The 23,385-nt window shown below is 38.3% G+C and overlaps 1 protein-coding gene across 1 annotated transcript in view; it reads left to right on the top strand.

Moving 5' to 3' along the window:
* The window catches only part of VWA3B (von Willebrand factor A domain containing 3B), a 244,818-nt gene continuing 221,433 nt past the window's right edge, over nt 1–23,385 (top strand). The window contains exons 1-2 of the mRNA XM_079941376.1: nt 1–91; nt 8,047–8,100. The gene's annotated coding sequence lies outside the window, so the exon portion shown is untranslated. The remainder of the gene's footprint in view (nt 92–8,046; nt 8,101–23,385) is intronic.

Here is a 23,385-nt window from a genome sequence, read left to right as displayed (position 1 = left end):
GAAGCAGCGGATTAAATCTCCACAATCAACTTGATGTACCCTGCATCTGTGGAATACATGAACAGACAACGAATCATCCCAAATTGAGGAGGTGGATTTTGAGAGCAAGCTTTATGATTTTTTCCCCTTTTGCTCTTTTTGTGAGTGTGTATACTTCTGTGTGAGATTATGTCTGTATAGCTTTGCTTCCACCATTTGTCCTAGGGTTCTATCCGTCCGTTTTTTTTCCTTAATAATTATTTTTTTATTTAAATAACTTTATTATATTTTATCTTACTTTATTTTATTTTACTTTATTTTCTTTCTTTCTTTCTTTTTTCCTTCCCTCCTTCCTTCCTTCCTCCCTCCCTCCCTCCCTCGCTTCTTTCTTTCTTTCTTCTACTAATTCTTTCTTTCTATTTTTTCTCCCTTTTATGCTGAGCTGGGTGGATGAAAGCCTCTTGATGCTGCACCAGGAGTCAGTGCTGTGCCTCTGAGGTGGGAGAGCCAACATCAGGACACTGGTCCACAAGAGACCTGTCAGCTCCACATAATATCAAACGGCGAAAATCTCACAGAGATCTCCATCTCAGCACCAGCACCCAGCTTCACTCAACGACCAGCAAGCTACAGTGCTGGACACCCTATGCCAAACAACTAGCAAGACAGGAACACAACACAACCCATTAACGGAGAGGCTGCCTAAAATCATAATAAGTCCACAGACACCCGAAAACACACCACCAGACATGGACCTGCCCACCAGAAAGACAAGATCCAGCCTCATCCACCAGAACACAGGCACTAGTCCCCTCCACCAGGAAGCCTACACAACCCACTGAACCAACCTTAGCCACTGGGGACAGACACCAAAAACAACGGGAACTACGAACCTGCAGCCTGCAAAAAGGAGACCCCAAACACAGTAAGATAAGCAAAATGAGAAGACAGAAAAACACACAGCAGATGAAGGAGCAAGTTAAAAACCCACCAGACCTAACAAATGAAGAGGAAATAGGCAGTCTACCTGAAAAAGAATTCAGAATAATGATAGTAAAGATGATCCAAAATCTTGGAAATAGAATAGAGAAAATGCAAGAAACATTTAACAAGGACCTAGAAGAACTAAAGATGAAACAAACAATGATGAACAACACAGTAAATGAAATTAAAAATACTCTAGAAGGGATCAATAGCAGAATAACTGAGGCAGAAGAACGGATAAGTGACCTGGAAGATAAAATAGTGGAAATAACTACTGCAGAGCAGAATAAAGAAAAAAGAATGAAAAGAACTGAGGACAGTCTCAGAGACCTCTGGGACAACATTAAATGCACCAACATTCGAATTATAGGGGTTCCAGAAGAAGAAGAGAAAAAGAAAGGGACTGAGAAGATATTTGAAGAGATTATAGTTGAAAACTTCCCTAATATGGGAAAGGAAATAGTTAATCAAGTCCAGGAAGTACAGAGAGTCCCATACAGGAAAAATCCAAGGAGAAATACGCCAAGACACATATTAATCAAACTGTCAAAAATTAAATAAAAGAAAACATATTAAAAGCAGCAAGGGAAAAACAACAAATAACACACAAGGGAATCCCCATAAGGTTAACAGCTGATCTTTCAGCAGAAACTCTGCAAGCCAGAAGGGACTGGCAGGACATATTTTAAGTGATGAAGGGGAAAAACCTGCAACCAAGATTACTCTACCCAGCAAGGATCTCATTCAGATTTCATGGAGAAATTAAAACCATTATAGACAAGCAAAAGTTGACAGAGTTCAGCACCACCAAACGAGCTTTACAACAACTGCTAAAGGAACTTCTCTAGGCAAGAAACACAAGAGAAGGAAAAGACCTACAATAACGAACCCAAAACAATTAAGAAAATGGGAATAGTAACATACATATCAATAATTACCTTAAATGTAAATGGCCTGAATGCTCCCACCAAAAGACACAGATTAGCTGAATGGATACAAAAACATACCCATATATATGCTGTCTACAAGAGACCCACTTCAGACCTAGAGACACATACAGACTGAAAGTAAGGGGATGGAAAAAGATATTTCATGCAAATGGAAATCAAAAGAAAGCTGGAGTAGCAATTCTCATATCAGACAAAATAGACTTTAAAATAAAGACTATTAGAAGAGACAAAGAAGGACACTACATAATGATCAAGGGATTGATCCAAGAAGAAGATATAACAATTGTAAATATTTATGCACCCAACATAGGAGCACCTCAATGCATAAGGCAAATCCTAACAGCCATTAAAGAGGAAATCGACAGTAACACATTCATAGTAGGGCACTTTAACACCCCACTTTCACCAATGGACAGATCATCCAAAATGAAAATAGATAAGGAAACACAAGCTTTAAATGATACATTAAACAAGATGGACTTAATTGATATTTATAGGACATTCCATCCAAAAACAACAGAATACACATTTTTCTCAAGTGCTCATGGAACATTCTCCAGGATAGATCATATCTTGGGTCACAAGTCAAGCCTTGGTAAATTTAACAAAATTGAAATTGTTTCAAGTATCTTTTCCGACCACAACGCTATGAGACTAGATATCAATTACAGGAAAAGAGCTGTAAAAAATAGAAAGACATGGAGGCTAAACAATAGACTACTTAATAACGAAGTGATCACTGCAGAAATCAAAGAGTAAATCAAAAAATACCTAGAAACAAATGACAATGGAGACATGACGACCCAAAATCTATGGGATGCAGCAAAAGCAGTTCTAAGAGGGAAGTTTATAGCAATACAATCCTACCTTAAGAAACAGGAAACATCTCGAATAAACAACCTAACCCTGCACCTAAAGCAATTAGAGAAAGAAGAACAAAAAAACCCCCAATGTTAGCAGAAGGAAAGAAATCATAAAAAGCAGAACAGTAATAAATGAAAAAGAAATGAAGGAAACGATAGCAAAGATCAATAAAACTAAAGCCTGGTTCTTTGAGAAGATAAACAAAATTGATAAACCATTAGCCAGACTCATCAAGAAAAGAAGGGAGAAGACTCAAATCAATAGAATTAGAAATGAAAAAGGAGAAGTAAAAACTGACACTGCAGAAATACTAAAGATCATGAGAGATTGCTACAAGCAACTCTATGCCAGTAAAATGGACAACCTGGAAGAAATGCACAAATTCTTAGAAATGCACAACCTGCCAAGACTGAATCAGGAAGAAACAGAAAATATGAACAGACCAATCACAAGCACTGAAATTGAAACTGTGATTAAAAATTTTCCAACAAACAAAAGCCAAGGACCAGATGGCTTCACAGGCTAATTCTATCGAACATTTAGAGAAGAGCTAACACCTATCCTTCTCAAACTCTTCCAAAATACAGCAGAGGGAGGAACACTCCCAAACTCATTCTACGAGGCCACCATCACCTTGATACCAAAACCAGACAAGGATGTCACAAAGAAAGAAAACTACAGGCCAATATCACTGATGAACATAGATGCAAAACTCCTCAACAAAATACTAGCAAACAGAATCCAACAGCACATTAAAAGGATCATACACCATGATCAAGTGGGGTTTATTCCAGGAATGCAAGGATTCTTCAATATATGCAAAACAATCAATGTGATAAACCATGTTAACAAATTGAAGGAGAAAAACCATATGATCATCTCAATAGATGCAGAGAAAGCTTTCGACAAAATTCAACACCCATTTATGGTAAAAACCCTGCAGAAAGTAGGCATAGAGGGAACTTTCCTCAACATAGTAAAGGCCATATATGACAAACCCACAGCCAACATCGTCCTCAATGGTGAAAAACTGAAACCATTTCCGCTAAGATCAGGAACAAGACAAGGTTGCCCACTCTCACCACTATTATTCAACATAGTTTTGGAAGTTTTAGCCACAGCAATCAGAGAAGAAAAGGAAATAAAAGAAATCCAAATCGGAACAGAAGAAGTAAAGCTGTCACTGTTTGCAGATGACGTGATACTATACATAGAGAATCCTAAAGATGCTACCAGAAAACTACTAGAGCTAATCAATGAATTTTGTAAAGTAGCAGGATACAAAATTAATGCACAGAAATCTCTGGCATTCCTATACACTCATGATGAAAAATCTGAAAGTGAAATCAAGAAAACACTCCCATGTACCATTGCAACAAAAAGAATAAAATATCTAGGAATAAACCTACCTAAGGAGACAAAAGACCTGTATGCAGAAAATTATAAGACACTGATGAAAGAAATTAAAGATGATACAAATAGATGGAGAGATATACCATGTTCTTGGATTGGAAGAATCAACATTGTGAAAATGACTCTACTACCCAAAGCAATCTACAGATTCAATGCAATCCCTATCAAACTACCCCTGGTATTTTTCACAGAACTAGGACAAAAAATTTCACAATTTGTATGGAAACACAAAAGACCCTGAATAGCCAAAGCAATCTTGAGAAAGAAAAAAGGAGCTGCAGCAATCAGGCTCTCTGACTTCAGACTATACTACAAAGCTACAGTAATCAAGACAGTGTGGTACTGGCACAAAAACAGAAAGATAGATCAATGGAACAGGATAGAAAGCCCAGAGATAAACCCACGCACATATGGTCACCTTATCTTTGATAAAGGAGGCAGGAATGTACAGTGGAGAAAGGACAGCCTCTTCAATAAGTGGTGCTGGGAAAACTGGACAGGTACATGTAAAAGTATGAGATTAGATCACTCCCTAACACTGTACACAAAAATAAGCTCAAAATGGATTAAAGACCTAAATGTAAGGCCAGAAACTATCAAACTCTTAGAGGAAAACCTAGGCAGAACACTCTGTGACATAAATCACAGCAAGATCCTTTCTGACCCACCTCCCAGACAAATGGAAATAAAAACAAAAATAAACAAATGGGACCTAATGAAACTTCAAAGCTTTTGCACAGCAAAGGAAACCATAAACAAGACCAAAAGACAGCCCTCAGAATGGGAGAAAATATTTGCAAATGAAGCAACTGACAAAGGATTAATTTCCAAAATTTACAAGCAGCTCATGCAGCTCAATATCAAAAAAACAAACAACCCAAACCAAAAATGGGCAGAAGACCTAAATAGACATTTCTCCAAAGAAGATATACAGACTGACAACAAACACATGAAAGAATGCTCAACATCATTAATCATTAGAGAAATGCAAATCAAAACTACAATGAGATATCATCTCACACCAGTCAGAATGGCCATCATCAAAAAATCTAGAAACAATAAATGCTGGAGAGGGTGTGGAGAAAAGGGAACACTCTTGCACTGTTGGTGGGAATGTAAATTGATACAGCCACTGTGGAGAACATTCTGGAGGTTCCTCAAAAAATTACAAATAGAACTACCATATGACCCAGCAATCCCACTACTGGGCATATACCCTGAGAAAAACATAATTCAAAAGGAGTCATGTACCAAAATGTTCATTGCAGCTCTATTTACAATAGCCCGGAGATGGAAACAACCTAAGTGTCCATCATTGGATGAATGGATAAAGAAGATGTGGCACTTATATACAATGGAATATTACTCAGCCATAAAAAGAAATGAAATTGAGCTTTGTAATGAGGTTGATAGACCTAGAGTCTGTCATACAGAGTGAAGTAAGTCAGAAAGAGAAAGACAAATACCATATGCTAACACATATATATGGAATTTAAGAAAAAAAAAGTCATGAAGAACCTAGGGGTAAGACAGGAATAAAGACACAGACCTACTAGAGAATGGACTTGAGGATATGGGGAGGGGGAAGGGTAAGCTGTGACAAAGCGAGAGAGTGGCATGGAATATGTACACTACCAAATGTAAGGTAGATAGCTAGTGGGAAGCAGCCGCATAGCACAGGGAGATCAGCTTGGTGCTTTGTGACCACCTGGAGGGGTGGGATAGAGAGGGTGGGAGGGAGGGAGACGTAAGAGGGAAGACATGGGAACATATGTATATGTATAACTGATTCACTTTGTTATAAAGCAGAAACTAACACACCATTGTAAAGCAATTATACTCCAATAAAGATGTAAAAAAAAAAAAAAAAACCAAAGACATTCAAAAAGAGAAGTTTATACCAATATCCGTCATGAATATATATGCAAAAATCCTTAACACAAGATTAACAAATAGAATTCAGCAATATATAAAAAGAAGTATACAATACAACCAAGTGAGGTTTATTCTGGGGATGCAAGACTGTTTAAGTATCCAAAAACCAATTAAAGCAGTCCACTAAAATACCAGGAGAAAGAGTAAAAATCACATGATCATACCAATCAAAGAAGAAAAAAAATGTTTAAAATCCAATTCATGATTAAAACTCTCAGAAAACTGAATATAGGGAAACTTCCTCAACTGGGTAAAGAACACCCACAAAACCTTATAGTTTAGACTGTACTTATCGGTGAAAGACTGAATGCTTTCCCCCTGAGATCAGTAATAAGGCAAGGATGTCCACACTCACCACTGTTATTCAGCATAGTGCTGGAAGGCCAGCCAGTATAATTAGGCAAGAAAAGGAATAAAAGGCATGCAGATCAGAAAGAAAGAGCTAAATTTGTCCCTATTTGCAGAGGCCACTTTTGTCTACAAAGGAAACCCCAAGGAACCTACCAAAACCAAAAAAGCAAAAAATTGTAACTAATAAGTGAGTTTAGCAAAATTGCAGGTTGTAGATCAACATGCAAGGACATATATACACTACCAAACGTAAAATAGGTAGCTAGTGGGAAGCAGCCGCATAGCACAGGGAGATCAGCTCGGTGCTTTGTGACCACCTAGAGGGTGGGATAGGGAGGGTGGGAGGGAGACATGAGAGGGAGGGGATATGGGGATATATGTATATGTATAACTGATTCACTTTGTTATAAAGCAGAAACTAACACACCATTGTAAAGCAATTATACTCCAATAAAGATGTTAAAAATAATGTAAAACCTTTGCTATTCAAAAAAGCCCCATTAAATGTATATCAAATCAGAAGAAAATCAATTGTATATTTGGATACTAGCAATAAACACATGGAAACTAAAACTTTAAATGCATTATCAATTTACAGTCATTAAAGAAAGAGAATTAGGTGTAAATGTAACACAACCTGTTCAGGACTTGTATACTGAAAACCACCAAACGCTCCTGGTTTATTCTTCTTTTTCAAATAGTTTTAAATACCCAGTTCCTTTTCCTTTCCTTATATATTTTAGAATAAACACTTGTACCTTGCTGGTAGGGATGTAAAATGGTACAGCAGAAAGACAGTGTGGCAGTTTCTTTAAAGACTAAACCTACAACCGCCAAGCAACCCAGCCATTGTCCTCATAGGTATTTTTCCTAGGGGAATGAAAATTTACAATCACACACAAAAATGTACAGGCATGTTTACAGCCATAATTTATAATAGAATACTTCATTTGGAACTTCATTCCAAAAATTGGAAACAACCCAGATGTCTTTCAACAGAGGAATAGTTAAGTAAACTGTGGTACATCCATGCCATGGAATTCTACTCAGCAATAAAAAGGAACAAACGATGGGTACACGCAACAACTTGGATAAATCCCCAGGGAGTTATGCTGTGCGAAAAAAGCCAATCCCAAAAGATTACATGCTGCATGGTTCTATTTATGTAATATTCTTGAAATGACAAAATTATAGAAATAGAGAACAGAGTAGTGGTTGGCCAGGGTTTAAAGAGTGAGTGGGTGTGGGAGGGAAGTAGACGTGGCTATAAAAGTGCGATGTGAAGGATAAGGGAGATGCTCTGTATGTCGATTGTATCCATGTCAATATCCTGGTTTTTATGCTGTAATATAGTTTTGCAAGATGTTACCTTTGAGGGAAAGAGCATAATGGGTACATGGGACCTCATTGTTTTATTTCTTTCAACTGCATGTGAATCTATGATTATCTCAAAAATTTAAAAGTTTAATTAGAAAAAGAAAGGACCTACAAGGGGTTTTCAGTAATGTTCCATTTCAGGCTTTAACTACCCTTGATTTTTCTTTTTTCTTTTTTCCCCCCACCTTTGCAGCAATTACTACAATTGTTCCGTGCCTTCCTAGACAAGAATTTCCACAGGAAAGAGGTAAGAAGTAGACCTTAAAGAAAGAACTCTATCTTTGATAAACAAACAAACAAAAATCTCACCCCAATATTTGTAAAAATGCAGGCTTCCCGGGTATTCAACTCCTCCATAAAATCTGAGAGTGTCAGGACCTTGTCAGTGTCCCTGTTTCTGCTGGTGTTGGCCTCTGCTTTGCCACTGAACGGCCTGGCCCTCTGAGTTTTCCTCCACCAGTTCAGGGAGAGGAATATTCCGTGCTTCTTTGTGACAGTGGCCAAACTCCCACAGAGGCTGACAGTTTCATTCCGGATCCACTATACTCCGCCAGGCCACCAGAGGACTCTTAACTTCCTGGGTGGTGGTTGGCTTCTGTGTCATAACCAATGTTGATGCCAAGTTCACCTTCCTGTGCCTGATCATGAGAGCTACCTTCACCTTGTTCTTGCGCTGAGGTGAGTCTTGGGGCTGTACTGTGAAGGTCAGCCATGTCTCGAGGGTGCTGATGGCTTTCTTGTGTATTGTAGGCTGTTTCTGGAGATTGCAGACCTTGAACTCTGTTACGAAGGCTGTCCGCTCTCCCACAGGCACACTTCAGAATGGTCACCATGAGCTTCTCTTTGTGTCTGAGTCTCATGAGTTTTTTCTATGGCAGCAGCCTGCTTAAAATCAAATAGACCACATATCTGGAGGCCAAGAGGTGAATTTCAGGTCATGCTTTTTTTTTTTTTTTTTCACTGTAGTAATACTCCTTTTGTTCTTTGGAACTTACTGATCTATTTTCTTTCTTAAAGATCTTTTGGAAAGCAGGGAATGGGAATTGGGTTTCTGTAAGAGAGAGCATGGGTTTTTCTTTCCTGGGCGTCACCTTGTGTTTGATGACATTTGGAAACATATTGGATCATGTGTTCTACGTCCTGATTTCCAGAAACACATTTGATGAACTGAGGGCCTAATGTATGTGTTATGTCCTTCTAAGAGGTATCATGCAGGCACTAGAGGAAGATTCTGCCAGGGCCACTGTAAAGTCATAATACAACATTTCTCAAACTGAGATCCCAGGGAATGGTGAATTTATAAGAAATTTAAAATGCTCGTGTTTTTATTTCAATGATGACCTCATAATACCCAATAAAAATACTAATGTAAACATGTTTGGGATCACCTGGATGACTCCTTATGAAGATATCACCATTGGTTGGCTCAGGAGAAAAGAGCAAAGGAGAACATAATACATGAACAGTGCATTCTTCCAAAGTAAAGGCCAAATGATGCCACGGCTTTAAAGAAAGTTTCACAAGAGTTCAAAGGGAGAGAATGGGAGAACGGAGTCGTCCAACAGAACACAGTGGTAGAGGCAGTGCCCTGGAAAATTATATTCCAATTGTTAGCAGCAGTTTATGTCCAGCAAAGCAGTATTAGCCATTGAATTGACTTAATACTGTCAATTATTAATGAATAAAAGTAATTGAAATTTAATAATAATATATATTGATTAAAATTTTATTGGATTTGTTGTTTTGCTTATTTCAAAATCTCTAAAATGGCGTGCATAAGGAGTTTATATCTAGTTTTAAGTTTACATATTTAAGTACTATTTTGATTAATATAATAAAAACCAATAGTGGAAGTTCACAAGAATGCTTTTCCTTTAAGCATTATGCTGTCATATAGAATAATTTTTGAACTGGAAAGTTCCTCAGAGATTTAGTAGAGAGGAAACTTAAACCCTAAGAGATTAAAGGATTTTTCCAAGGTCAGACAGCTAATCCCCAGCAAGGCTGTTATAACACCAGGTCTTCCTGGTGTCCAGCCTGGGCCCCCTTCCAAGGCACGGCTTTTCAGAAAAGTGATGCAGGACGGTGGATTATGCAGCCCCAGATGGTTGGATGGAGATGTCTTCTCTAAAACAGAGGCTGGTTACTCTACTTGTTCTTTCTCAGACCCCTGACTCACAGAATACACCAACAGTGGGCCAAACACAATTGAAAAACAAGAAGTTCAGAGACTAGATTGGACATCAGGCCCCGCCCACCAAGGCCAGCATTCCCATCTACTCCACCTCTATTACATTTGAATAAGTGCAGAAGATGACAAATGACGTGCTGAAGTGCTATTTTTAACATTTCTAGATGGGTGCCACAGATTGTATGCAACAGAAAATGGGTCACTCTACGGTTCTTTGTTGGTAGGTTCTCTTCTGCTTAAAAAAAAAGACCTATCTCTCTGAGGGCATCATTACTGAAGCAGGCTGATAAATTCTGAAATTTAAGTTTTTTAACCTTGAGTAGATGGTCAAATGACAGACTTTCAAGCTTTGAACTTGTGCTGTTTGTAGATGAAACCCATCTGAAATATTCTAACATAATGTACAGTTCATTGGTTTTAGCTACCCACCAAATGATATAGGAATGTCCCCAGGTAATTTCTAGGGGTGCCCAGGGGTACTTTCCAAGTACTTATATATACATCTAGTTAATTACCAAATGGTGTTGGCCATTTCTACAGTTTAATTTCCCCTGTGCCGGCCCTGTCTATTGGTTAGCCCCATCACTTCCATTTCCCAACTGTTTCTTAGGCCCACTCCTGCCCTGTTTCCTGCTGACTGTTTCTCTGAGAGCCCCACTCCTCCCACCTTGGCCAGGACCCCTGCATCTCTTCCATGGTATCTGCCTGGCCCAGGCTCCCAGAATTTGGCAGTTAAAGGATTTATAGCCTACTTGAAGATGATTCAGTGTAGACGGTGTAGTGACATTCACTTTTTCTTCCCCCAGGGCTGTTAGTTACTGTTGGAAGCTCCCTAATCAGGAATATACTCTCTATATCCACTGGAGTCAGGGCTTCTTCACCTGGAGTCTGTTGACCTCCCAGGAGGCCAAGGATAGCATTCAGCAAGTCTGTCCCTTTGGATAGGGAAAAAAATTACATCTTCACTTTCACTATCCTCAAACTGAAAAAATGCATTTCCCTTAATTGTGAAAGTAGGTAGCAAACCGCGGTAGAAGGAAAGTACCAAATCTTCTGCCACAGCAGATGCCTCAGGTGTTTGCATGGATGTTACAATTGTTATAGACATCACCAAATATTGTTTATATTCATCACTACTTTAAAATCACAATAATTATTAGACCTTCCACTAGATCTTGTTAAAGTGTTACTGACACAAAAATGTTGAGAACTGTATTTTAATAGACTTGATTGCATTTACAATCTATGTATTTTATTTTATTCATTTGAAAGCTTTTTTTTTTCCCCTGAGAAGGGGTCCATGGTTTTCCCAGACTGCCAAAGGGGTCCGTGGTACAAAATGCTTAAGAAACGCTTCCCTAGAGGGTTAACTAACACAACAGATGTTAGAAATTATTTTTCCCCCAGATAATCAGAGCTGTTCAAATTATGAGTCTGGTCTTTTCATAACTGGGGCACAAGAATCAGAAGACCTCGCTGTCTAACCACTTGCCAGTTAGACCAAGATCTTGGACCCCACTTGGTCTACCCTTTTACAAAGGACATTCTCTCCTGGCTTAACCAGAAGCCTGGCTGGTCTTGTAGCGAGGACACTGCTGTGTTGGCTTTGGAGTGACCCTTTCTGGCAAGGTGTGTGTCATGATTGAATTGTGTCCTCCAAACTATGTTGAAGTCCTCACCCCTGGTACTTGTGAATATGACCTCCTTGAAATAGGGTCTTTGCAGATGAAATCAAGTTAAGATGAAGTCATACTGAAGTCTAATCCAATATGACTGGCGTCTTTTTTAAAAAATTAATTAATTAATTAATTTTTGGGTCTTCGTTGCTGCGCACGGGCTTTCTCTAGTTGTGGCGAGCGGGGGCTACTCTTCATTGCGGTGCGCGGGCTTCTCATTGTGGTGGCTCCTCTTTGTTGCGGAGCACGGGCTCTAGGCATGTGGGTTTCAGTAGTTGTGGCTCACGGGCTCTAGAGCGCAGGCTCAGTAGTTGTGGCACACAGGCTGAGTTACTCCGTGGCACATGGGGTCTTCCCGGACCAGGGCTCGAACCCATGTCCCCTGCATTGGCAGGTGGATTCTTAACCACTGCACCACCAGGGAAGTCCCATGACTGGTGTCTTTATAAGAAGAGGAGAAGAGACACACAGGAAGAAGACCATGTGATGACGGAGGCAGAGATGGGAGTGATGCCATTGCAAGCCAGGGAGCATCAAAACTGCCGGCCACCACTGGAAGCCAGAGAGAGGCAAGGAAGGATCCCACCCAACATCTCAGAGGGAACAGACCCTACCAACACCCTGGTTTCAGTCTTGTAGCCTCCAGAACGATGAGAGAATACATTTCTGTTGTTTTAAACCACCAAGACTGTGGTATTTTGTTAGTGCAACCCTAAGAAACAAACTCAGTGTTTGTCAGAGTATCTAACAAAGAGAGTGGAAACTTCACGGAAGTCACAAAACCAGTTGTGTGACTTTTGGAGCCTAGTGGCTAATAAGGTTTGTACATGTGGCAGAATCTCATCTGAGCCTAACGCTGATTGTTAGGTACCATCTGATTGTGAGGTTGTGGGGAAGGAAATATATAGCAGCCACCCATTTCCAACTGGCAGGGCCTAGAGATACCCAAAATAGCAGTAAAATTGTTGGTCCTCGGGGTGAGCTTAGCTCCGTTGAAAACAGAATGCCTCTCCCTTTTTGCGTTACACTCAGCTAAAGCTGCCCCCATCTCACAAACATTTCAAGTGAAACCATCTCCTTACATTTTTACTCATTGCCCCTTCTTTCCCTGGGGCTCAAACTCAACTCCAAGGAAGGTAGGGTGGGGACCAAACTCATGGGCAAAATCTATGCTGGTTCCATGTCACTGTGTCTCCCTTTTCCTTAGGGTGAGTTCCCTCCCCAGGGGAGCTCAGTCCCTTCCACAGGGACGTATGCAAGTCTACCCAATGGGTTGCTAGCCCTCCACCTAGTCTACTTCCTGGGAGTGGGCAGGGTCCTGTTGGAACCCTCTTCTTTATCAACATAATAGCCTATTTACCGGAGAAGTCAAACTAGATTAGGGTACCAGTTCAGACACACATTTTAGAAGATGCTTTGAGCTCTTAAGCAGAAGTGTTCTGGGGCCTTGACCTTCTTACTTCCTTGATTTGGGCACTCAAGCAAGGGGTGGTAGAGGATGGAGAATCTGTAGGGGCAGGGACATCTTGTTGCTTGGAGCTCTATGCCTCTGAAGTCCCTGTTTCCTTCATGTTTGGCTCTGAATCTATGTCCCAGACAATTCTTTCTTCCACTAAGACATCTGCCTTCTGCTCTTGCCTAGAAATGTGTACTGAAGTCTACTTCTGTGCCCAATATATTCATATCCTTTAAAACATATATCCATATATATATATAGCCTTTAAAATACACTAGAGCATTCCTAGAGCCACCCAATCTTTCAATAAATAGTTTCTCCCAGGCCAAATACAAAGTCAAATATTAACCTGCATAAATCTATATACATGTAATCCAATCTTCAAACATTAGAAAAATAGCCCTCAACCTTCTCCTCCATTCCAGAAGAAGAAACTCTGCAAGTCCTTTGGTCTCATACCAAAGCTTCTTTAAAACACCTAGTCTTGCCCTCCAAATCAAGTTTTCAGTGGAAGAAAAAGCTGTGGCTCAAAATGTCTGTGAACCAGCCCTTCATGTTACTAAACTACCCGCCTCCTCCCTCTGCTATTTTTGGCCAGTGAACCAGCTCCCATTTATTGATTGATTGAGATATAATTCACATACCATAAAATCCATCTGTGTTTAATATATTCACAGAACTGTGTAACCAGCGGCACTATCAAATTCCAGAACATATTCATCTCCGCAAAAAGAAACCCTCTGCCTGTTAGCAGTCACTTCCCATTCTCCCTTCCCCGCCAGGCCTTGCAGCCACTAATTTAATTTCTGTCCCTTTGGATTTGCCTGTTCCTTTATCTTTTTTTCAACCCTTTTCCAGTCCCAGTTCTACCGAATTAACACTTCTTTAGTGAAGGCCTTGTGAGCGGGGAAGCTCTGTGCTCTGACTTTGAAAGGCCGGTCGTATTCAGTTCTCTTCACTCGTCGTGTAAAGAAAGAGGAGCAGGTGGCTGTGCAGATGGCCAGGAGGGGCTGGGAGTCAGGTGTTAGGGAGGTGCGGTGGAACAGCACAGGCCCCGTGAAAGAACACCCAGCACCCTGACTTTGTCAGCTAAAGTCACACATGCTTCATTAGCAAGGAGGCTTTGATAACCATGGAGAATGTTTGCCAAGCTCAGGAACCTTTGTTTCTAATTCCTGGAGAGTTGCTGTGGGTGGTTGCTAACTTTCAGTGCAAACAGAAACAAACTTAAATGTCCACAGAATGCCTGGAAACTTGATTCTCTTGGGCACAGTCCACTTGGGCCCCATTTGTCCTCATGACAACCATTTGTTGGTTCTGGCATTGCCTGGTTGACATCACTGACGTTCTCCTTCATGGCAGGGCTATTATTACATCACCAGCTAACTAAAGCCCTACAAGATGAAAATAGTTTTAAAGATACCTTTGGAGAATACCATTTAGCCTTAAAATATATAAAAAGAGGTAAATTCATTTTGCTAGTTTTGTTCCTAAATGAATCTATAGTTATTCTAGGTTTACTTTCAATTTTGAAAGTATGATACACATTTGCAAATAATAATAGAAAAGGGCATTTGTTTGTTTGTTGCTTTTAAATAAAATTCTGAGCAATTTTCAGCAGTGTTTCTTTCTTTTAATAGTACCTGCTACTAGTATGTAGAATGGTAAATATTTTTACCTTGGAATTTCATTTCAATTAATTTCACTTTCTTTATACATTTCCATATCATGGCCTCATTTATAATCTCATATGCTTATAACAATTTATGCATTTTGTACTTACTGATAGTATATTACAAATTAAAACTAAAAACTTTTAGAAATATTCAATTCATTAAAAAATAACAGTAAACATTTTATGTTACATAAACAATATATTTTTAATAAAAGTAAGGATATTTTCTAAAACAAAAATTTTAGTGAGAAGAGTGGCATTGTTTTACATTTTTGCCAGTCTCTTGAATGACTGTCTCAAAAGAAAGTATCTAGATTTTCATATGTACTTTTTAAAATAGCAGCTTTAGGGATTTCCCTGGTGATCCAGTGGTTAAGACTCTGTGCTCCCAAGGCAGGGGGCCAGGGTTCGATCCCTGGTCAGGGAACTAGATCTCGCATGCTGCGACTAAGATCCTGCGTGCTGCAATGAAGATCTAAGACCCAGCTCAGCCAAATAAATATTTTTTTAAAAAAACAGCTTTATTGAGATATAATTTACATAGCATACCATTCATCCATTTAAAGTGTATAATTCAATAGTTTTCAGTATATTCAGAGTTGGGCAACCATCACCGCAATTAATCTTAGAATAGTTTCATTACCCTGAGAAGAAACCTTGTACCCATTAGCATTCACTCCTAGTTTCTCTTACCCTCCACCCCCATGGCCCTGCATTAGGCAATCACCAATCTATATTGTCTCTGTGAATTTGCCTATGCCGACATTTCATATAAATGGAACACATTACATGGTCCTTTGTGACTGGCTTCTTTCACCTAGCATAATACTTTCAAGGTTTATCTATTTTGTAGCATGTTTCAGTGACTCCTTCCTTTTTATTGTGAAATAATATCCCATTTTATGCATATACCACATTTTCTTTATCCTTTCATTTATGGACATTTGGCCATATTTCCACTTTTGGACTATTTTGAGTAATGCTGCTATGATCATTTTTGTACAAGTTTTTGTATAGATATATATTTTCATTTCTCTTAGGTATCTGCCTAGGAGTGAAATTGCTCGGTCATATAGTAACTCTATGTTTACCATTTTGAAGAACTGCCAGATGGCTTTCCACAGTCTATTTCCTATTCCATCAGCAATGTATATGGGATCCAATTTCTCCACAACCTCTCTGACACTTGTAATTATCTGCCTTTTTTATTTTTGCCATCCTAGTGAGTGCAGAGGATTATCTCATTATGGTTTTGATTTCCCCAATGCCTAATAACAAGCATCGTTACACGTGCTTGTTGGCCATTTGTATATCTGCTTTGGAGAAATGTCTACTCAGATCCTTTGTCCATTTTTAATTTGGGTTACCTGTTTGCTGTTGTTGCTGAATAATGAGCCTGAATTACGAGGTCTTAAATACAAGACCTTTCTCAGATATATGATTTGCAAATATTTTCTCTCATTCTGTGGATCGTCATTTCACTTTCTCTGACCAGGGATCGAACCCGCGACCCCTGCATTAGGAGCGCAGAGTCTTAACCACTGGACCGCTAGGAAAGTCCCTCATTTCACTTTCTTGATTCTATTCTTTTAGGCACAAAAGTCTTCACTTTTGATGATGAATTATTTATGTATATTTTCTTTTATTGCTTGTGCATTTGGTGTCATATCTAAGAAACCACTGCCTAATACAGGGTCATGGAGTTTAAACCTATGTTTTCTTCTGAGAGTTTTATATTTTTAGCACTTACATTTCGGTCTTTGATCCATTTTGAGCTAATTTTTGTATATAGGAACTTCATTCTTTTGCCTGATGAGATTCAGTTGTCACAACACCATTTCTTTTCCCATTGAGTGGTCTTAGCATCCTTTTTGAAAATCAATAGACAATAAATGTGAAGATTTATTCCTGGACACTCAATTCTATTTTATCAGTCTATGTGTCTATCCTTATGCCAGTATCGTACTGTGTTGATTATTGTAGCTTTGTAGTAAATTTTGAAATCAAGAAGTATGAGTCTTCCAACTTTGTTCTTCTTTTTCAAGATTGTTTTGGCTTTTCTGGGTCCCTTGCATTTACATATGAATTTTAGGTTCAGCTTGTTAATTTCTGCAAAGGTCAGCCGGGATTTTGATAGGGATTGCATTGAATCTGTAGGTCAGTCTGAGGAGTACTGACATCTTAACAATATTTAGTCTCCCAATCCTTGTACATGGGATGTCTTTCCACTTAATTAAGTGTTCTTTAATTTCTTTCAACAATGTTATGCAGTTTTCAGAGTATAAGTTTTGCACCATTTTTTCTTAATTCTACTCCTACATATTTTATTATTTTTGATGCTATTGTAAACAGAAGTTTTTTCTTAATTTCACTTCCAGTTTGTTCATTGTTAGTCTACAGAAGTACCATTGATTTTTGTATATTGGTCTTGTATCCCCTAACTTTGCTGAGCTTGTTTATTAGTGCTAATAGTTTTTTGTTTGTTTGTTTGTTTTTAGTGACTTCCTTAGGATTTTCTATATATGATCATGTCATCTGAAAATTGGGTTTTACTTCCTCCTTTCCAATCTGAATGCCTTTTATTTCATTTTCTTGCCTAATTGACTTGGCTGGAACTGCCAGTATAATGTTGATTATAAGTGCCAAAGCAGATATCCATGTCTTGTTCCTGAAATTAGGAGGAATGCAGCCAGTTTTCACTCTTAAGTCTGATGTTAGATGTGGGTTTTTCATCGATGCTTTTTATCAGGTTGAGAAAATCCCCTTCTATTCCTAGTTTGTTGTGTTTTTATCACGAAGGGATGTTGGATTTTGTCAAATGCATCTCTGCATACCTTTGAGATAATCATGTGGGTTTTGTCTTTTATTCTATTAATAAGGTATATTACATTGAACCAATCTTGCATTCCTAGGATAAATCCCACTTGATTTTATAATATGAAATAAAATAGCAATGTTGATCTCTGTTATATTAAACTCATTGGTCTGTCTTTGAATGGTCTCTTTTGATAACACATAATTTTGTAATATCATGTGTTGGTCATTTGGAAAATATTGGTTCACTGAGTATACAGATCTTTCAAATAGTGACACAATTTAGCATATAATATTTAAAACTGTTGTTAATGTTATAATCAATCTCATCAGAAAAATATTTAGGTGTTGAGAAGCTGTTAAGTTTGTGGTGGTGGACACTAATCTTCCAAAATTCTGATTTTCATTTGAGATCATAAATTTCATCATGAGTAACAAATACTGTCAGTAGTTTTCTTAAAGTGATAGGCTCATTTTACTCATTTTTAGGAAAACATCTGCCAAGTACCCAATCCTGAATAATCATAGTTTGTCTATCAGTTGTTCTTTCAAGTAAAAATGATGTTCTGTGAAAAAAGTTCAGCTCACAACACAAATAATCTCTCAATTAGTTTTTCTTTAGGGGGACAGCCACTGTATTTTGGTATACAGCAATGTACTATTTTGTCACAATACATGTTGTCAAAGGTTTGATATTTAATAAAATAAATAATTTTAATTTGAAAAAAACTCAAATGTTGAAATTTAATAAAGTGAATAGATTTACTGCTTCATGAAGGACATTCTTAGGCGAAATTGTCTTTTCTTTCCCCCTTGTATGTAGTGGAGAAGAATATGATGACTTCCAATACAGTGTGGAGCCACTGCGTGGCTCCCTGCTAACATGCTAGCAGTTTTACCCACCATAGCCTTTGTGACATCAATAACAATGTCAATACAGTGATGAAGAAAAATAATATCTTAATATCACTATAAAAATCATTTTAAATTGCAGATCCCCTAAAAAGGTCTCAGGGACCCCTAGGGGTCCACCGATCACACTTTGAGAACTGCTGTTTTACGGAAATTATGCATAAATGTCACAAGTGACCTCTCTAGGATTAAACTGTTTCTTTCCCCTAAACATGTTCAGCTGTCACTGCTGCACCTTAATAATCCATACTACCGGAAGCGTACGTTTGATTGAGAGAAGTGATCATTTCTAAAGGTTGTCCTGGTCCCATAAATCTAATTTTAGTGCATTTTCACACACCTGTGATGACCATACATGGCTGCAAGCTAGCTTTCATTTTCACTGCTTTGCTTAAATGATGACAGCTGTATCTTTCTCGAGTATAACAGCTTTTGGGATGGAGAGACATAAGCACAGAGAAGTGGGCCAGATTGCCTAAATAGGGAAAGTTTGGGAGCTTACTTATCTTTACTAAGATTTTAGTGATGAAAGCAAATGTAAGTGAGTTTTTTTGGCCATGAACAGTATTCATTTCAGTTCCCCTTTCCTTGGGTTTACACCAAATGGTACTGGATCTAAGTTTCAGGAGTCTGAAACTGCCAACTCCTTCTTGTCTTGAGAAAAAGAGTAAAGAGTTATGTTTCTCTGTTCTGACTCAGGCTTAGAACATGTGAGCATGTGGTTCACACCCATGTAAAGGTGATGATAAAATCATCAAGAATGAAGATGATAAGATTAATAAGGAGCTGAAAATTGCTAAGTACAAAAGAATGCCACCTTGACCATACCTACTTTAAGCAGTAGAACATCTAAGAAGACGTATTCCGATCATACATGAGCAAATTCATCAAATTCTTATCAAAAATCGAGAACATTCTTTCTTTAGCTGCTAAAGTGAGGCATATAATTAACCTATTAAAGGAACTTGAACTAATAGTTAGATCTGTTTTTGGAGTTTCTTGAGCTATTCCTCCTCCTTCACTAAATCATTATTTGATTTTCTTTGGTTTTGTCTGTTGGGTCCACCAGGCTTGGTACCACATGCTGGTAGGCCACAGGCAATGGATGTCTTGAGGCCCTTAGTGAAATAATGTATGTGCTGAGAATAGCGGATGAGGGGACCCATCTGCCTACACATATACCGGTAAAAAGTATGCACCATAAAAGTTTTTCTTAGAGAGTATTTATTGGAATAATTATCACCAAGGGTCAAGACACCAGTTAAGATTTTCCCAACCAGTACAAGAAATTTTACAAAGGATAATGATGCTCTGGAATAGTTTTGACGAGGTTGGACTTGAAGATAGGTTCACTGAAAAACATCAACGTGAAACTTGCCATTGTGTCCAAATGCTGGAAAAGGGCAATGCTAACATAGCACTTATTGCCTGTCATCATAATGATTATAGACATTTGCTAAGTACTATAGTAGGTGGTATAGGAAGCAGGCAAAGCAAACAGTCACTAACTTTTAGAGCGTTAGTGCATATGGTAGATAAGTCCAAAGACAGACACTTTAAAAAAAAAAATTGAAGTATAGTTGATTTACAGTGTTGTGTTAGTTTCAGGTACAGCGGAGTGATTCACTTATATATATATATATATATATATACACACATATGTATATGTAAAAATATATTTATAAACATTTATATTATATATAATATATTATATATATTTATGTCTATTCTTTTACAGATTCTTTTCCATTATAGGTTATTACAAGATAGTGAATATAGTTCCCTGTGCTATACAGTAGGTCCTTGTTGTTTATCTATTTTATATGTATTAGTATGCATCTGTTAATCTCAAGCTCCTAATTTATCCTTCATCCCCTTCCCCCCACCACCACTTTCCCCTTTGGTAACCATAAGTTTGTTTTCTGTCAAAGACAGACTCTTAAAAGCCAGAGTTTCTTGAGGAATATGTGGACTCACTTGAAGGAAAAGAAAACAGCCACTATTGCCTTACGGTGTGATATTTCTTAAATATGCAACAACGTAAGCTAGTAGTAAACTCCTTGGGCTTACAGCACACATATAATGGTAAAACTGAAAGAAATTTATGAAATAAACATGAAAAAGTGACCAAACCCAGTATAATTCAAGTTGACTTCTCCTGGGATATGGTGCTGTTGTGCATGAGAATATCACTGCCTGTCCCCGGTGCAGTCGCCACTGCTGGATGTGACGTGATGACTTTTTCCCCACCACTGGTCTCTATCAAACTACAGTGAAAGTTTCTCACATAGAGGTAGCTTTGACAGTCATTTGGCCTTTACTGGGCAGAATGTATCATCTCATATTCATGGTATCCTCCCAGTTCTTGTCTAATTATTTGAGGCATTTAATTTCTGACACCAACACATCAATAAACATGTGTAAATATGGTCACTCAAATCCCACCGGTTAGCAGGACGTCATTCAAATATTCATGAATTCATCAAGAATATAGCTATATATTTTTAAAGAAGGTGAATAATGGAAATGAAAACAAAATTAATAAATTTCCATAGAACATTCATAGATATTCCAAAAGAAATTTAAGGAATATAGGGTTGGGAGTCCAGTTTGAGAAACATTGTTATTGGCTATTCTTTGATGTATTTAAAAATATATTGGTTTCTTTTATGTTTAGACATGGCTAAGTGCTACATTCAAAGGGAAAGGTGAGTGGGCCTGGGGGAGAGGACCCCAGCAGTCAGTTCAATGTGAGAATGCAGTGCTAGAGTCACGGTGCCACAGGAGTGCCAAGTAGCCTGAATGGCCCAAGAGCAGAGCAGTGAGAATAAGCTTCATGGGAGGAGCAGCTGAATGGAGCCTTAGGCAGACAGTACAGAACAGTGACTTGCATCCCAAAGGGTGGTCCATGAAAGGGAGGCTCAGGGCATCCCAGGACTCATAGAGAAACACAACACACAGAAAGATCTGGTATGGCCATCAGAGTAATGATGCTAAGGCTATGCTCAATTTTGATCATTGAGGTCAACATGTTGTACCCAGTCAATTAAATCAATGACTTTCCTTCACCCCTTCTTCTCTCTACCCAGTGAATCAACAACTGTGTAGCAAGCAGAATTAACTGACAGGTTGCTTTGCCAACTGTAGCCCTTATACCACATTAGATTCAATATTCTACCCCCAGCAATCAGGTTCCTGAGAAGAGTAGCCATGACCATGCTTTAGGAATGCGTGGTCCTCTTATGTGTTACTTCGTAGTGAGTGAGTTGGGAAAAGTCCTTACCGGGTGTATTGGTTGTGGTCCCAGGCATTGAAGGTTTGCCAATGACATCAACACAGGCACTTGATTAAGGTTTCTAAAGCTTAGTTTCAGCTAATACTGATTAAATTCTTAATTTTCAAGCTTTACTTTTTTGAATAGGCTACATATTTATATGGTATAACATTCAGAAGACATAAAACAATATTTAGTGAAAAATCTTCTTTCCATTGGTGTCCCTAACCACTCATTTCCCCTCCCTGGAGGCAACCAATATTGCAGTCTTGGTCTCCTTCCAGAGATAATTTATGCACAGACAAGCAATCACATATATATGCTTAAAGAAAATAATTGACTAGCGTCAGATTTTCTTATTGTAAATGACATTAGGAATGTATTTTCTTTCATTTAAGGGGGAAATGGTTATTAGTTTTTCAAATTCTAAAATAGCACATACTTATTATAGAAAATCTAGAAACTACAAAAAGGAAAAGGAAGAACATGAAAATTCCCCATTATCATACCATTTGGAGATAACCTCTGCTGACCTACAATGATTTATACTTCCTTCTAGTACTTTTACTTGGTGCACACGATATATTACGCTGAGGTCTTTTTGTTTTCACTTATGATAGTGTTTCAACCTTTCCGAGTCATTAAATGTGACTTCTACACCGTTTTTAATGGCTTGTTTGTGTAGACCATAATTTATTTACCAAGGCCTCTTGTTTGCAACTCACGTTGATTACAATTTTACACCATTATAAACCTTCACTTGTTATATATTTAGTCTTTATTGATGATATGGTAATTTAGGTGCAAGTTTCCTAAGGGAAAAACTGTGCTTATCTTGATTAGTTATCTGCCTACAGCACAGTGCGTGGCTGTGTGAATTTAACTATTAAAAGACCAAATTTGCAATAAAAATGCAATTTTAAGGGAATTAAACCTCAAAAAGTATTTATCTAAGTGAAATTAAACATCAGAAAAGATTAGTTTTCTGAGTTCTCATGTAAATTGCTTTTTGGACGACTGGACAGCATTCTTTCACCTATGGCTACAAATCCTGTTGAAGACACACCAAAGGTTTGCTTATTCTCTTGCATAAAAAGAAGAATTGTGACCAGGGCTCTTAAATACAATAACAAGGTCACAAAAAGGGTCTTCATTTTTGGTAAGCTGCACTCTCTGTGATTCTTACTGTAGTAGGACAGAAGGGTACACTTTACACCACTGGAATAAACAGGCTCTGGGGCACCCATATCAGCTGAAAACATCACATAAAGCACTCTCCACATATGACTGTAAGACAGCGCCATTCAACACATTACAAAAAGCTACTTTCTCAAAACAATCCCCTGTTCCTCAGGGAAGGTCTGTTTTAAAAGATGATGGTCACTAGACAATGGTGGTCTTGTTTACTTTTCTTCTAAGCCAGGCAACTGACCCCTTTTAGCTTGTTCAGTCTGCAAAGAAATCTTTTACATCCTTAACTGTGAGTCTCTGCGGTGGGAACAAAGAAGGATGCTTCCAGGGCAAAAGGCAGACA

Source organism: Stenella coeruleoalba, assembly GCF_951394435.1.
Source record: "Stenella coeruleoalba genome assembly, chromosome: 13".
NCBI lineage: Eukaryota > Metazoa > Chordata > Mammalia > Artiodactyla > Delphinidae > Stenella > Stenella coeruleoalba.
This window is presented reverse-complemented; position numbering and strand designations above follow the sequence as displayed.